The sequence below is a fragment of the Sylvia atricapilla genome, chromosome Z (genome assembly GCF_009819655.1).
Source record: "Sylvia atricapilla isolate bSylAtr1 chromosome Z, bSylAtr1.pri, whole genome shotgun sequence".
Taxonomy (NCBI): domain Eukaryota; kingdom Metazoa; phylum Chordata; class Aves; order Passeriformes; family Sylviidae; genus Sylvia; species Sylvia atricapilla.
Genome location: NC_089174.1, coordinates 53,448,600 through 53,462,868, shown reverse-complemented (window position 1 = coordinate 53,462,868; position 14,269 = coordinate 53,448,600).

The following is a 14,269-nucleotide window of genomic DNA, read 5'->3' as shown; positions in this document are numbered from 1 at the left end:
CCCTCTTTCTTTATGAACAATCCATGCTTGATTTACTTCCTTCTCAAGGCCTTTCTTGACATAAGACAGCATCAAACATCCAACAAGAACAAATATCAGGAAATATCCACAAAATCGCAGACCTTCTATAATCAGGTCTTTCAGCCAATTTGGAATGTTACCAAACCAACTGGTCAACCAGCTAACGGGCCTTGTTCTTGTTGGATACTCTGAATGTGCTGTCATAGATACTGCAATTTCTTATGTATTGATTCACTGTGATCACTCAAATTCATACAACATATCCCTTCGAGGTCTTCACATCCATGTCCCTGTGCCAGCAATAAAAAATAAGTAGAAGCTCTGTTTTGCAAAATTGCATGCCTTAAACTATTTTGATCCATTAACAATTCTTCTATTACCATGGTAGTTGCATTTGTTTGCTTTTCAGCCCAACACGCTAAATGCACTTAATTTTTCAAAGCACTTCCAGCAGCTGCAACAGGTGTAAATATAGCTAAAACAGTTCTAGCTGTAACACTCATCAATTCAACCCTATCATTACACTTTGGTGTTAATCCTAATGATCTTTTCTGCCTTTGCACATTATCAGCAATGGTCATGTCAAGTCATTGTCTCATTGAAGGGGCTAACAGAGTTAGTTTTCCCAAGTAACAAGGACCTCCCAATACATTGAAGAAATTCTTTGCCAGGCACAATCTCCACAAATTAAGAACACATTTGGAGGAAGAGCTTTTGGAGTACCATTGTTCCAAAGCCTTATCTGATTTTTAACAGTTTCCATACCAAGATATCCAAAACCTTGGGATGATTAAGAGCTAGTGTTACTTCCACAATAGCTGCTTGTGCCTTTGAACGTGTACCACGGTGACTGAGAAGTCACATTTGTCCATCCTGACCAATTACGTAAATTTTTGAATTGAATGCCTGCAAATGAAGATCCACCAAATCCAAAACATGTTTGTGGCCAACTTTTTGAGGAATTGCCAATGGGTTGAGATCCCAATAGGTCTAGTTCTTGTGGATCCCATGGCAATGGTTTTGTCAATTTAGAAATCAGTTCAGCCATACAATGAGCATCTGATGTCTCTTTTTTACATTTTCCTGTGCTTTGAACTCTGAAATATTTATCCCAGGAATCCCTATTAAAAAGGGTTTCCTGCAGAGGTCATGGACAAACAGAAAGAACTCTGACCTGTCTCATTTGCCCATGTGACCCACATATTTTGGCGCACATCTATCTGGTGGAGGAGGCAGCTTGTTCGGCACCACAATAGACACATGACCATGCCAACGCTATCATTTTCAGGCTTGATTCTGCAATACCATGAGCTTTGTTGAGTGCCCATTTTAGCACAGCTAGGTTAACCTCTTCTCTATTTTCTAGCAAGGCTCTATGGGCTGTTGATCATCAAGCCTCATATATTCTCTACAATGTCATTCAAATGTCTGCTGACTAAACTCTCCAATACAATTGAAACAAACGCAATGATATGTAAGAAGTGCTGTGCTGTATCTATAAAAATGGTTAGAGCAATGACCACAGCATAAAGTTAAGGTTACTGGAATACAGCAACTAGGACAAGGCAAACAGATATACTTTCTTAATTCTCATGCTAATGCTATTTTTCCAAGTTGTCCTCTAATAATTTGAAATGCTATGGTTTCAGGACTAAGTTCTTGAAATGGAATAAGTGGATCAGTTGTGCAGTTGGTTCACAGAGACACAGTCTTCATCTCCACTCTCATCTGAATTCTTCTTTGGCCATGCAGGTCGTGTAGATCTGCTGGGCACCTACAACGGGCCTTCACCTGTGGAAACACACATGTAACCACAACCATTAAAAAGAACTGGTGCAGGACCTTCCCAGATCCCTGTTTTAGGGTTCTGGTAGGTCACAAGTAAGTTAGGAAGACTCTGTGGCCATCCACTTTTTACAGTCCAATGATGAATAACAACAGAAGGTTCTTCTCGCCCTTCTGTGAGACATAAAAAGTTCATTCTGAACAGGACTTTATTAAACCTCTGATGAGGATCTTTTTCGTCTCCTTTCTGCTTTTTCAAATAGCTTTGCAAAACTTTATGGGTGCATTCAATCACAGCTTGACCAGTGGGAGAGTGTGGAATGTCAGTGATGTGTTTCATACCCCATTGCCTCATAAATACCTTGACAGTTTCACCAACATAGGCAGGACCATTATCTGTATTCACAGTTTCTGGAACACCTGTAACAGCACAGCAGGCAGTGAGTTGCTTGCATACATGCTTTCCTTTTTCTCCTGCTTGAGCAGTGGCCCACACCATTTTTGAATATGTGTCCACTGACACATGTACATACTTTAGTCTTCCAAACTCTGCTACATGTGTAACATCCATTTGCCAGATCTCTAAGGCTTTAAGACCTTTGGGGTTGACACCAAGGCCAAGACCAGGTCTTTGATGACTACACTGTGGGCAAGCACGAACAATTCCATGTGCTTCAGCATGTGAAAGTCCAAATTGTCTTTTCCAGGCTCTTGCATTTTGGTGGAATACATCATGACTGTTTTGCACTTAACCAAACTGATCTTGAGGAGGCATATGCCTAACTCGCAAGTGCATCAGCATGAGCATTTCCTTCTCCTAAACCTTGATCCCATTGATGACTTCGAATGTGAATGATACAATATGGTTCTGTTTGAATTTTAACTTCACTTCTGAGTTCTATAAACAACGGCCCTAATCTTGGATATTTTGTTTCTTTTAGCAAAGCGTTTTCAATTCATTGTGCTACTCCAACAACATAAAGAGAATCTGACGCCACATTCAGAGGCTCTTGATGCCAGGTAGATATGGCCCAACACACTGCGAGTTCCAAGGTCTGAAGCGAATCTTCAGCACTTCCTTGAAGGTGTTGAGATCTCCAGATAGCTCTTTCTTTCCAAACATGAACTGCTTTGTGTGAGGTTCTTCCAGCATCAGTAAATACAGTTCTTCCTTTCACAGGTTGTTGTACACTCTTTGGTCATTCAATCCACTGATTTTTATTAATTATCTGCCATAGAGATCCTTTTGGTTGTTCAGAGTGCACCACACCTGAATATTCTAAAAGTGCTTCTTGCAATGGACATGCATGTTGAAGCTGCCATGCGGGGTCTTCTGCTCAGACAGGTGTACTGATGTCTACAGGTTCTGTTCCCGAGATTTCTACAATTCTGTTCCGCCCTTTTCGAATGACAGCTCCAATAGCTTCTATTCGAGTATAAATACTGATGAGTGGAGAGGTGGGCAGAAAAATCCACTCTAAAATCAAAAACTCAGGTTTCTTCTTGTTTTGCTTCGTGTTGTCAATGTCAATGGCGTCAATGGCATCTAATCCTGGGTCACATTCCCCCTTTTTCTTTTGCCATTGACAGATGACTGCAAAAGGACTGTCTTCTGAATTGACAACAAGAGAGACAAAGGTACTTCTGGAAGTCATTGAGAGGTCCAACCTGATTAGAAGTTTCTGACTTAACATGAACAGGCACTCTCACTGTTGATCAGATAGTTGACAAGGGTGATAAGCATCATGACCTTTTAAAAGTGGAAACAATGGGTGAAGATCTTAATTTGTAATTCCCCCAATGGTCCAAACCCATTGCAAATCTCCTAAAAGTTGTTGAGCATCTCGTAGATTACAGATGTTTGTGGAGAGAACAATTTTTTGTGGGCTTATCTGAGAGTCAGAGATGTTCCATCCTAAATACTTCCATGGTGCTGTTTGTTGAATTTTTTCAAGGAGCTACAAGCAGTCCTTTGTTAGCCAATAAGGCACAAATGTCTGTGAGCTCTTGATTGCTGAATGCTTGCTGTCGTGCAAATAAAATGTCTTCCATGTAATGATAAATGAAAACAGCGTCATGAAAACGCCGTTGAACTGGTTTCAGGGCCCAAGCGACATAAAGTCGACAGAGAGTGGGGGAGCTGCGCATTCCTTGGGGAAGCATGACCCACTCAAACCGCTGAGCCAGTTCTCCTTTGTTCACAGATGGCACAGAAAGCAAATCATTGAGTATCTTGAGAGCAAAGTGGAATAGTGAAAAAAGAGTCTTTTAAATCAAGAATTAGTAAAGGCTGTGGTTGGACAGGGACAGGCGAAGCAGAAGATCTCGGTTGTAACGGGAAGGAAAGAGCATACCCCAACCTCCCCTAAGATAAGCTATCTCTAAAGGAATGTAGACCCTTACTAACATGTGCCAGTACTTTTCCACTCCGTCTTCTAACCCAGGAAGTGTGGCAATATCCTTTCTGACGTAGTAAAGACCCCAGAGTATATAAACTGCATTTTTTACTTAAGAAACGCCTCTGTAACCGTCTGCCACGTTGGTGTTAGCGTTTGTTACTAAGCCCGGCAGTACCAGCAAAATGTACATGCCGTGCTGTCAATCCTAAAAACCAAGCCTCCACAGTTGCTGAATAAGAAACAGCAACAAAAGGCCATTTTTGTGGCAACATGACTGGCGATGGTAAACCTGGTTGCAAAGCTCCCATCGTTTGCATCTGTGAATTGACTTGATGCAAATCATGCAACAATCTCCATTTTCCTGACTTCTTGGGAATCACAAAAATTAGCGCATTCCCTGGGCTGATGACTTGATGTGTCCAGCGGCTAATTGTTCTGCTACTAATTGTTGTGCAATTTGCAGCCTCTCAATTATCATTGGCCACTGATCCACCCACACTAGTTTTTCTGTGAGCCATCTGAGGGCTGGAATTGGAGACTGCTCTTCAGTGGCCTGTCCTAAAAAGGTTGAAGTGGTGTTGTGGTGAGAATAACTCCAGTTTGTGACTAGACATCTCATCCAATCAATCCTTCTAAATCTCCTGTCAAAGGCATCACATAAGGTCACAGAGAAACTGATTGTCCTTCAAGAAAATAAAATGTCACTGGATGCACACTGAGATGAGGAGCAGTTGCACCACCCACACCTAACACTTGTCCTGGTGGTGTCTGGAGTGGCCATTCAGCAGGCCATCTGTGTTTACTCAATATAGATACGTCTACTCCCAAGTCAAGCATTGCAGTAATCTTTTCTGTTTTCCCCATACATGTGTTATTAGAAGTTAGCATGGGCCTTTGTGACATTGTTCGTGTAAAGCAAACTTCAGGTCCTGTGGATTCAAATCACCCAGTTTCTCGTTTCTTTGAAAATTCTCCTTCCTGTAAGTCTTTCTGAAAAGCAAAATGTGGTCGATTGTTAAAAATAGCAACTATTTGAACTATCTTTCTCCCTTTGGGTACAAACATTGGCGGATTTCAAGTATAAGCCATAATATATATTTGTCCCAATCAATGACACCTGGAATTACAATGAGTCCTTTTATACCAGCTGATGATCTTCCAACTAGAATTCCTCCAAGAATACTATCTTGACTGTAGCATTTGATGGAATTTTCTGAACAGCAGTATTAGTTAAGGTAACGTCTACTGTTGTTTCCACATCCACTCTGAGGCTCCCTCTGGTGGCTGGCTTTTGTTGGTGTAGGAAGCCCATGCGGGGGCTACGGTTGACTTCGCGCACTCTCCTTTCGTGCTCTTGATTCCTTTTCCTGATTTTCGACAAGCTACAGTAGCATGATTATCAACTTGACACTTATCACACCAGACAGTCTGACTACAATTTGTTCTTAAATGTTCTGACTGTACACACCGATAACATGGTCCTATAATTCCTCTTTGCTTCTTTTTGGGTCAAACAGTTGTTGAATGTCGCTCTCCTGCTTTAAAAGCAGCTGCTATAAATTTGGTGATCCTATTGCTTCTTTCACGACTTCAGCTACCATAGCAGTCTGAGATTGTTGCTCTGCTCTGCTGACATGCAAAAGCATTTCATCAACAGGGGAAACTTGTGGTAAATTCACTAGGATAGACTTTGTTTTGCTGTTTGCATTGTCAAATGCAAGTACTCGAAAAAGATGATCTTTCATTTCAGTTGGTAAATCTGAATTCTCTTTGAGTGATTCCCACTGTCGATTGACAAAATGAGGATAATTTTCATTCAGTCTTTGCTTTGTGTTGGAAAAACTTGGAGTCTTCTTGTCTTGTGGTATACTGAAGAAGGCTTCTTGAGCAAGCTGAGCAGCCAAATGATGCAAGGCTAGAGGATATGATAATTGAGTTGATGTAGATGCATAATTTCTTCTTCCTGTAATCATGTCTGCAGTCATTCCATATAAGTCATGTCCTTGGGGTCTCTGCTTGTTTGCTTCCATTTCTGCTTTCTGATACCATTCATTTTCCCACATTAAAAATTCAGATGGAGTCAACAACAATCTTGCTAAATTCTGACAGTCGACTGGAGCCATGACATCTGCTGAAAAAATTCATGTTATAATAGATTTTGCAGCTTCAGATTTCAGTCCATGCTGAGTCACAGATTGCTTTGCTTGTTGTAGAATCTTCCAGTCATGTGGTCTCCGTTCAACCAGTTGATTTGCATGATCAGTTATAACTGGGGAAGCAATGGATAATGCTGCTTGCCACTCTCCTTCAAGCATGGCATCACGAATGACTCCTGACCACTGGGAGGATGAATTTCGCTGCACTTGCATAGAATTCAATTGTGGGGCATTTGGTGGAGGTCTGTCTTCCACATCACATTGTCTGAGCTCCAATGCATTCTGACACTGCTGTGTACAAGTTGACAAAGAAGGAGCTGTAGGCTTTACTTGATGTTTGTCTTTTCTTTGTTGTTCCACAGTAAGATTTCTAATTTTTCCAAAACCCTTTTTATCATATCTTCTATGTTTTCTTTGTCAGGCTGCTGTGACACTGGAATGTTATTTTCTGACTGACTTGAACTGCTTGGCCTGCTAGATGGTAGCTGTGGATAACTTCTCTGAGAGTCACAGCAAACTTCTGTTTTCTGCTGAGTCTCTGGCTGAGAAGTTGTTGGCATGATTTCAGACACTTTTTCTTGATTTGTTACATGACTTTTCATTTCTCCAATGGAACTTTCAGGCACAGCAACCATGCCTCTCATGGGCTGCATGGATATCCAGTGCCAAAAAGATTTGCAATTCATTTAGATTTTGTTTTTTCAGCACTCACAGAGGGCTCTGGGCTCCGGGCTTGGGAAACAATCATTGCTACATGTTGTTCAGCTTTCATTTCCCGCAGTGCTTCAGTCACCAGTTTCCAAATGTCCCCAAAGCTCTGAGCTTCTTTTCCTACTTTCCCTCCTTCAATTACTTTCTGCCAGAGACATTCTCCAAGTCCTTGCCATTCCCCAGGGCTAAACAGCAAAGGGTTTCCTGTAAATGCCCTTGCTTCTGTGCCCACTTCACTAAATCCTGAAGGTGCTTTGCTTCTGCTGCTTTGCCTCTCTTAGAGAATATTTTCCAGCAGTTGAACTGCAGCATCTAGTTCCATTTGCTTGCAATTCTTACCTTGCAGAAGTCTGAGGCGTGCTTCTCAGAATCCAGCTCCTACGTCTCTCTGTTGATGGGGCCACATCTTCGTCTCCTTCCCTGGAGCTCCCGTCTCTGTGTCCAGAGTTGCGAAGCTTCACTGCTGATTCTTCATCACGTCAGTGAGGTCACCAATTTGTTGCAAAGATGGAGCCAAGTATCAAAACGCCACCAATATGATTATGTTTTGATCTCTCGTTTATTATTTATTCCCTACATTTATGTGGTTACATGTAAAAGCAGTCACAGCTAAACAACTTATGATTGGTTAAAATCTTATGTGCAAGCACTTTAAATAATTGCTCATTGGTTCATGTCTTCTGGCAGCAAGTTCTTCTTTGTCTTGTCTTATAATAGCATTTCTGTCCATAAGCATCTATAAGAAGTTACAGTAACTTGTTACATGTCTTCAGCTTCTGTGAAGAGGCATCCTGGAAACGGCTCAACTAGTTAGTACACTTGCTACTTTTTTGCTAATTCAAGGCAAAGAAAGAACAGCACAGCACGCAGCAGGCACAGTACAAGACGTCATACTGTTCCCTGATAGCAGGGACTGTTCAATCCTTCTATCAATAAATTGTGGCCTCTTTCTTCTAAAAACTTCTCTGCAGGGTACTTGTTCTCTGATCTTTGTTTTTTGCCTAATGTGTCCAAAGAAGACCTCTTGTTATTCTTTGAGTCCATTGATAGATTCAATTCTAGCTTTGCCTTGGCCTCCCTCAACCCATCCCTACACAACCAAACTTTATATGCTTCTGAGGTCACCTATTCTTGTTTCTACTGTGTGCATTTCCTTTACTTTGACCAGCAGTTTCCTACTCAACCATGCAAGTCTCCTGCCTTCCTTGCATACTTTTTTACTCCTGGGGATTGCTAGTTTTTTGTGCTCTGTGGATTTATTCCTTCATGATCTGCCAGCTCTATTCAACATCCTTGTCCCTGAGGGCAGCCTTTTAGGGTTGGATGATTGCATCCAAAGCATAGTTAGTGGTCAATGGCTCACAGTCCTGATGGACATCAGTGAGAAGTAGTGTCCCTCATGGGTCCTTATTGGGGCAGTGTTATTTAAAACCTTCATTAATGACATAGATGAAGGGATTGTTACCTCAGCAAATTTGCTGTTGACACCAAGCCAAGTGGTGCTGTTGCTACATCTGAAAGACAAGATGCCATCCAGAAGGACCTGGACAAGCTCGAGGAGTGGATTCATGGCAATCTCATGAGGTTTAACAAGATAAAGTGCAAGGTGCTGCACCTGTGTTGGAGCAGCTGCTGGTTCCAACATCATCTATGGGATGAACAGATGGAAAGCAGCCTTGGGGAGAAGGACTTGGGAGTGCTGGGGGAAGAGAGGCTGGACACGACCCAGCCATGGGCACTCACAGCCCAGAAAGCCAGACATATCCTGGGTTGCATCCAAAGCACTGTGGCCAGCAGGTCAAGGAAAGGGATTATTCCCCTCTGCTCTGGTGAGACCCCACTTGCAGTGCTGCATCCAGCTTTGGGGTCTCAGCACAGGAAGGACATGGACCTGCTGGAGAGAGTCCAGAGGAGAGTCAACAAGATGATCAGAGGGATTGAACACTTCTGTGAGGAAAAGCTGAGAAAATTGGTACTGTTCATCCTGAACAAGAGAAGCCTATGGAGTGACTTAATTGTGACCTTCTAGTATGTGAAAAATGAGGTTCACTTTCTTAGAAAAAATCACAAGTTTAATAAAAAGTTAAAAAATAGAGAATTAGGAGACAGAAAAGCAAAAGTTTTTCGGCCAAGGGTGCCTGGCATCAAGCCAGCCAACAGCACACCTTTACCCTTTCAGATTCTATGTTTTAAGGACCTCTGTGTTACATATTCAATAGACTCTAATGCATGATTCAAACATTCTCTTTGGGTTTGATCAGTTTTAACTATCTCAAATCATTTTATCTGGTAGATCCATCTGTAGCTGGCTCCACTCCTTCTGGTAATGTGGTTCTCATAAATTTTTTTCCTGAGCTTCTTGGTTACCTTCATTTGGATAAGAAACAGAAGTTCATCAGTCTTTATGCAGGAATGCAGAGTGACTCTCTTTACCTCCTGGTTTGGTCAGTTTAGGTATTACAAAGAGAAAAAAACCTAGTCTTTTTACTGTTAACACTATGTTACAATCAGAAAATATATTCATCACCTTTCTAAACTCTATTAATAAAAGATAATACAGTACAATATTCCCACATTATACATATAGTATTCGTTTTAATATTTGCGAAAGACCAGCTATATAATATGCATTTATAAAAATATCCCCCCCTCTTTCTTTTATAATTCATTGAGCCATAAGCCTTGCTTTCTAGCCTCCATTATTTGCTAATTTTTTACAGATCAATTTTGCTTCTTCAGAGGGGTCTTCTATATTATTTTATTTGTTTAGATGCAGTTATTTTAGGATTCATAGACATTGCCAACATTTGCTTATTTTGGACTACACCAATGATATTAGCCAAATAGATAATTAATTTTTAAAAATTCTAGTATTGGTCTCAATTCTACACATATGAAAGTATGTAATTTGGATGGGTTATAATAGTGAATGCTGACATAGGAAAAATCAAAAAAACCCCTTGAGTTTACAGTTTTTGGTAGCACTTGTGTCATGATTTTGGCAATATCTTTGGAAGACATATGAATGAGTGACAGAATAGAGGTTTAGGTTTTTGACTTATATTCCCACTTGACTAGGCCAGTAGAGGTGCATCCTACAGCCAGTTTTATGACTCTTTTCAGTGGTGAAATACAGTGGTCGTGACTGGTTTTTGCCCTGTTGTTTTCTTGTCACACTGTGCATTTTCAAGTAAATAGTTTCTGATACTTTTCAACTGATGTTCTTCTGTGTTAACTCGGGCATCTCCCATTCAACAGGCACTAGTAATTTCCATTCACCAGGATATATGTATACGTGCATCATTAAAAAGCAGTAAAGTTTTTTAATCTTAAAGGCCAGTTACAAAGCCTTTTTAGAACTGATAGTTAACCATGCTGGCTAGACTGCACTTCGAGTAAAACTAAAATAACTGCACCTTCGAGTTAGCTATTTAATGTATTGTGATTCTCATGATCATTTTACTGAAATTAGGGTGTCATTTTCTTCCCTAGGAATCATTTCTGGTACTATTTAATTTTTGAAAGTTTCTACCTTTTTAACTGTAACCAGGACTGAGGGACAGGTAAAAAGGAAACTTAAAGAGAAAAACAAAAAAACCCTTAAACTACAGGGTGTAAAAAAAAGAAAGTACTTTTACCTCTTTACTTCTTTCTTTTCTATTAAGGTATTTATGGGGTATTTTTAACTTCTTAACTTACTAAATATTTTGATGTTAGCGTCTTATCATATTGAAGGTTTTCTACTGGGGAGATCCTCTGCTCAGCCTGTTCCTGGGGCAGGAGGACAGTGAATTCTTGCTGTTCTAGAAGATTTTCCTTCACTATTTTAGGAGAACTCTGAAAGATACACACACTATAGGATTTATTTCTATCTAAGTCAAAAACACACATTCAATTTGGCATGTATTGATTTGAGATTAGATACTCTTTAGAAACTTCGATGAGATCCCCCTTTGACAGCAATTAACACACCTGGTTTTGTGAGATAGTTTTCCTAAGTAAAACCTTCAAAACAGTTTCTGCAAAATTTATAATATTTTTTTACTATTTAGTTTTGGAATCAGACAGCTATTTAGTCTTGGAGGCAGGCTTTAAAAGGCTAGATAGAGGAGTTAAAAAAAAAAAAAAAAGGAAGGGACAAAATGTGAAGTTGTTCCTGTAACCTATCCTTACTAGGCAGTAAACAATAATGTGGAACAACACCAGTCAAGTAGGACACCTTCCAGACATCCACATAAAGTCAAGAGAAAACATCTGCTGCCCACCCACTAACAGGGTAGAGTTCACAGCCCTTTTTTCATCTCCTGATGCTTCTAAAAAAGCTAACATTGGTTATGGTGTGCAACTGAGAAATCCTCGTACGGTTGACTCACATTAAAAAATTAAAGGAGTATACATTAACAAAAAAACCCCAAAAAACTCCAAAGAGCATATGGCTTAGAAAGATATAGTAAGAAAACAGTGAGAACAAAAGGTGCTTCAACAAATTCAGCAAAACGATGACTGGTGAAGAAGATACAATTTGTCAAAGTGACAGAATTGGGTCTGTTTAGGAGTGTTCTCTACAGAGACATCTGGTATATCACCAAATTACTTCATGTTTTTGAAGCTCTAAAAAAGTTGTTGGGGGTTAGATTTGGGTTTTTACTTAGAGAATTTTTTCCCAAAAGTGGCCAGGAAACTAATTACTGAGTACTTACGGGTGCTTGAGGAGAACGAAGAAGTGGCCAAAGAAGTAGAAGGGTACTGTGGGGAGAACAGAGGGTGTCCAAACAATGAACCACAATAACATAACCATACATCAATAAAACATTTCTTAATGTATACACAATACTCATCCCTTGATTGCAAGAGCCAACCATCATATTACCCATCTATAACAGGCAGAAGGGCAGTCACAGCTCATTGTTTGGTGCTGCCACTGTTTCCCACCAGCCGGGGCACAACCTGCAACTTGCACTCCAAGCTACCTGCACTAGGTGTGTTCTACAACATGTCTGTGGGCTGCAAAAGGTGTACACATGAGAGACCAGAATGCAGAACAAGACATCATCACAAGTACCACATAAAGCCTTTGTTTAGGGTCTACCCAATGATTATATACACAGAACACTTTTGACACTTCCTCAGTAATCTGCCCTTTTGGAAGGTAGCTCTGTGTCACGAGTACCAAAATTCAGTGTAGCAAAACCTCCTCAACCCAAACAAACAAACAAACAAATAAGCAAACCCAAACAAAACCACACCCTCCCAAACTAACAAAACCAAAACCCACCAGCCAACCAAGAAGAACAATTCTCCAAAAAACCGCACCCAAACCACTATCAAACCAAACCAAACCAAACAATTTATAGTTGGAAATAGAATGCAAATCTGAAGCTCTAAATCAAATGCTGAGGAAAGGGACACTTAGCATTATTTTTTAAGAAAACCAAGTTTGGTAGGGTGAGATATTAATTTTAAAGAATTAAGGACTTTAGTTAAAGTAGACGTGGACTTGCTGACGTAGACTTCCCTTTACATTTTGAAGAATAAAGGACTTTAGTTCAACTAGACATTGCTGACATAGACTCCCCTTTTACTAACTAGACATTGAAACTTCCTTTTTTTAACATAAGCCGGACTTAAGGAACCGATAAATCAGGAGACCTGTCAACTTAATCAATATACTCCAAGAACACAATGTTATCATAAATCAGATAGTCTTGAGAAAACAGGATCCAGGTGTCACCAACACTAAAAGGTTAAAAAGGCAAAGCGAGGAAGACGCATCTTACTTCATCATTTTGAGACCCCACCCCCTAAAAAGGACCACCGTCCCATTTCAAAGAACAAACTACGCATGCTTAATTGCTTTTTGGCTAATTACCATACGAAGCGGAGAATGGGATGGACCAGAGTCATGAATATGAATTTGTGTTTTGAGTATTTAACACTTTTGTACATAAAAAGACCCTGTGATCATCTGTAAATTGCGCGCGTGTATTTGGGAGCTATCTCGCACGCTGCCCGGTGTCGTAATAAACATACACTTTCTAAATTCAAACTGTTAGAGTCTTTGTCCGTCATAGTTGGATATTGGTATTAGATCAATATCCATATTTTTTTTAACAAATCAAGGGAGCAACTTGATGAAGTTTCTCAGCAAGATTTTGAATTTCAGTTTTGGAGATATCTGTGTAAGTAAATAACATGAACCATTAAAAGTAAAGATTCTTGACAATATATGAGTTTTATATTGCTTGAGTTTGGTTTCTTGAGCACAGAAAATATTTTGTCTTACAGTCACAGTTTTTGTGATTGGTTTTGCAATTTCACTGATAATGGTCCTGTGTTTCTTGTCTTCTACATTGAATTCCCCAGATGTCACAGTAAAACAATTTGTACAGAAAGTGATATCAGACATACTGAAATACCTCTTGTTCTGGTACACTTGATAGCACTTAAGGTAGTCAGTTGCTTCTGATGTCAGTCAAAGACTGCATCTACGTAAACAGTATCCTCTGAATGTTTTAGTGGCCTGCCTAGTTACTCTGGAAAGCTTTTTGGGGTTTGTTCACCTTTAGAGTTTAAATCTTGCTGCCTACCAGCAGACTAGAAACATAATTTTTTTAAATAAGCAAATTGCTCTTAGTCATCAACGAACAGTAATAATTTTTCATAATTTGCTGGTACTCCTATCCATTAATGAACTGCAAGTTCTAGGAGCAGCACCTGGACTCCATTTCGAGTTATTCTGCCTTAAATGTCACACCTGTAATGCACTGTAGTGAATGTTAATGAAAACTCTGTGATCCCTTTTATGTAAACTAACCTAGCAACCTAATGGGAAACACAGCTGTGAAATACGAGTTCGTTACCTTTTTGGACAGCTCAGGCGACTTGGCTGTGGCTACTGCTGTATAACAAAACGTTTCCGTACCTATGCAGCTCCTTACATGCGAAAGCTGAAGCAGTGCCTGTTTTCTTCTGGCTCTGTACTGTTGGCTTTTGGTTTGTTCTGTGGGTTTTCTTTGTGGTTTGTTTTGTGGTTTTTTGAGGTTTTTGTTTCTTTGTTTGTTTGGTTTTGTTTGTTTCGTTTTATGTTTTGTTTCGGTTTGGGATTTTTGGGGGGTTTTTTGTATGTGTGTTTTGGGGGTGGGTTTTTGCCTTTTTTCCTTGTTTGTTTTTCTTCAGGAAAGGGAAGCAGTAGTTCTC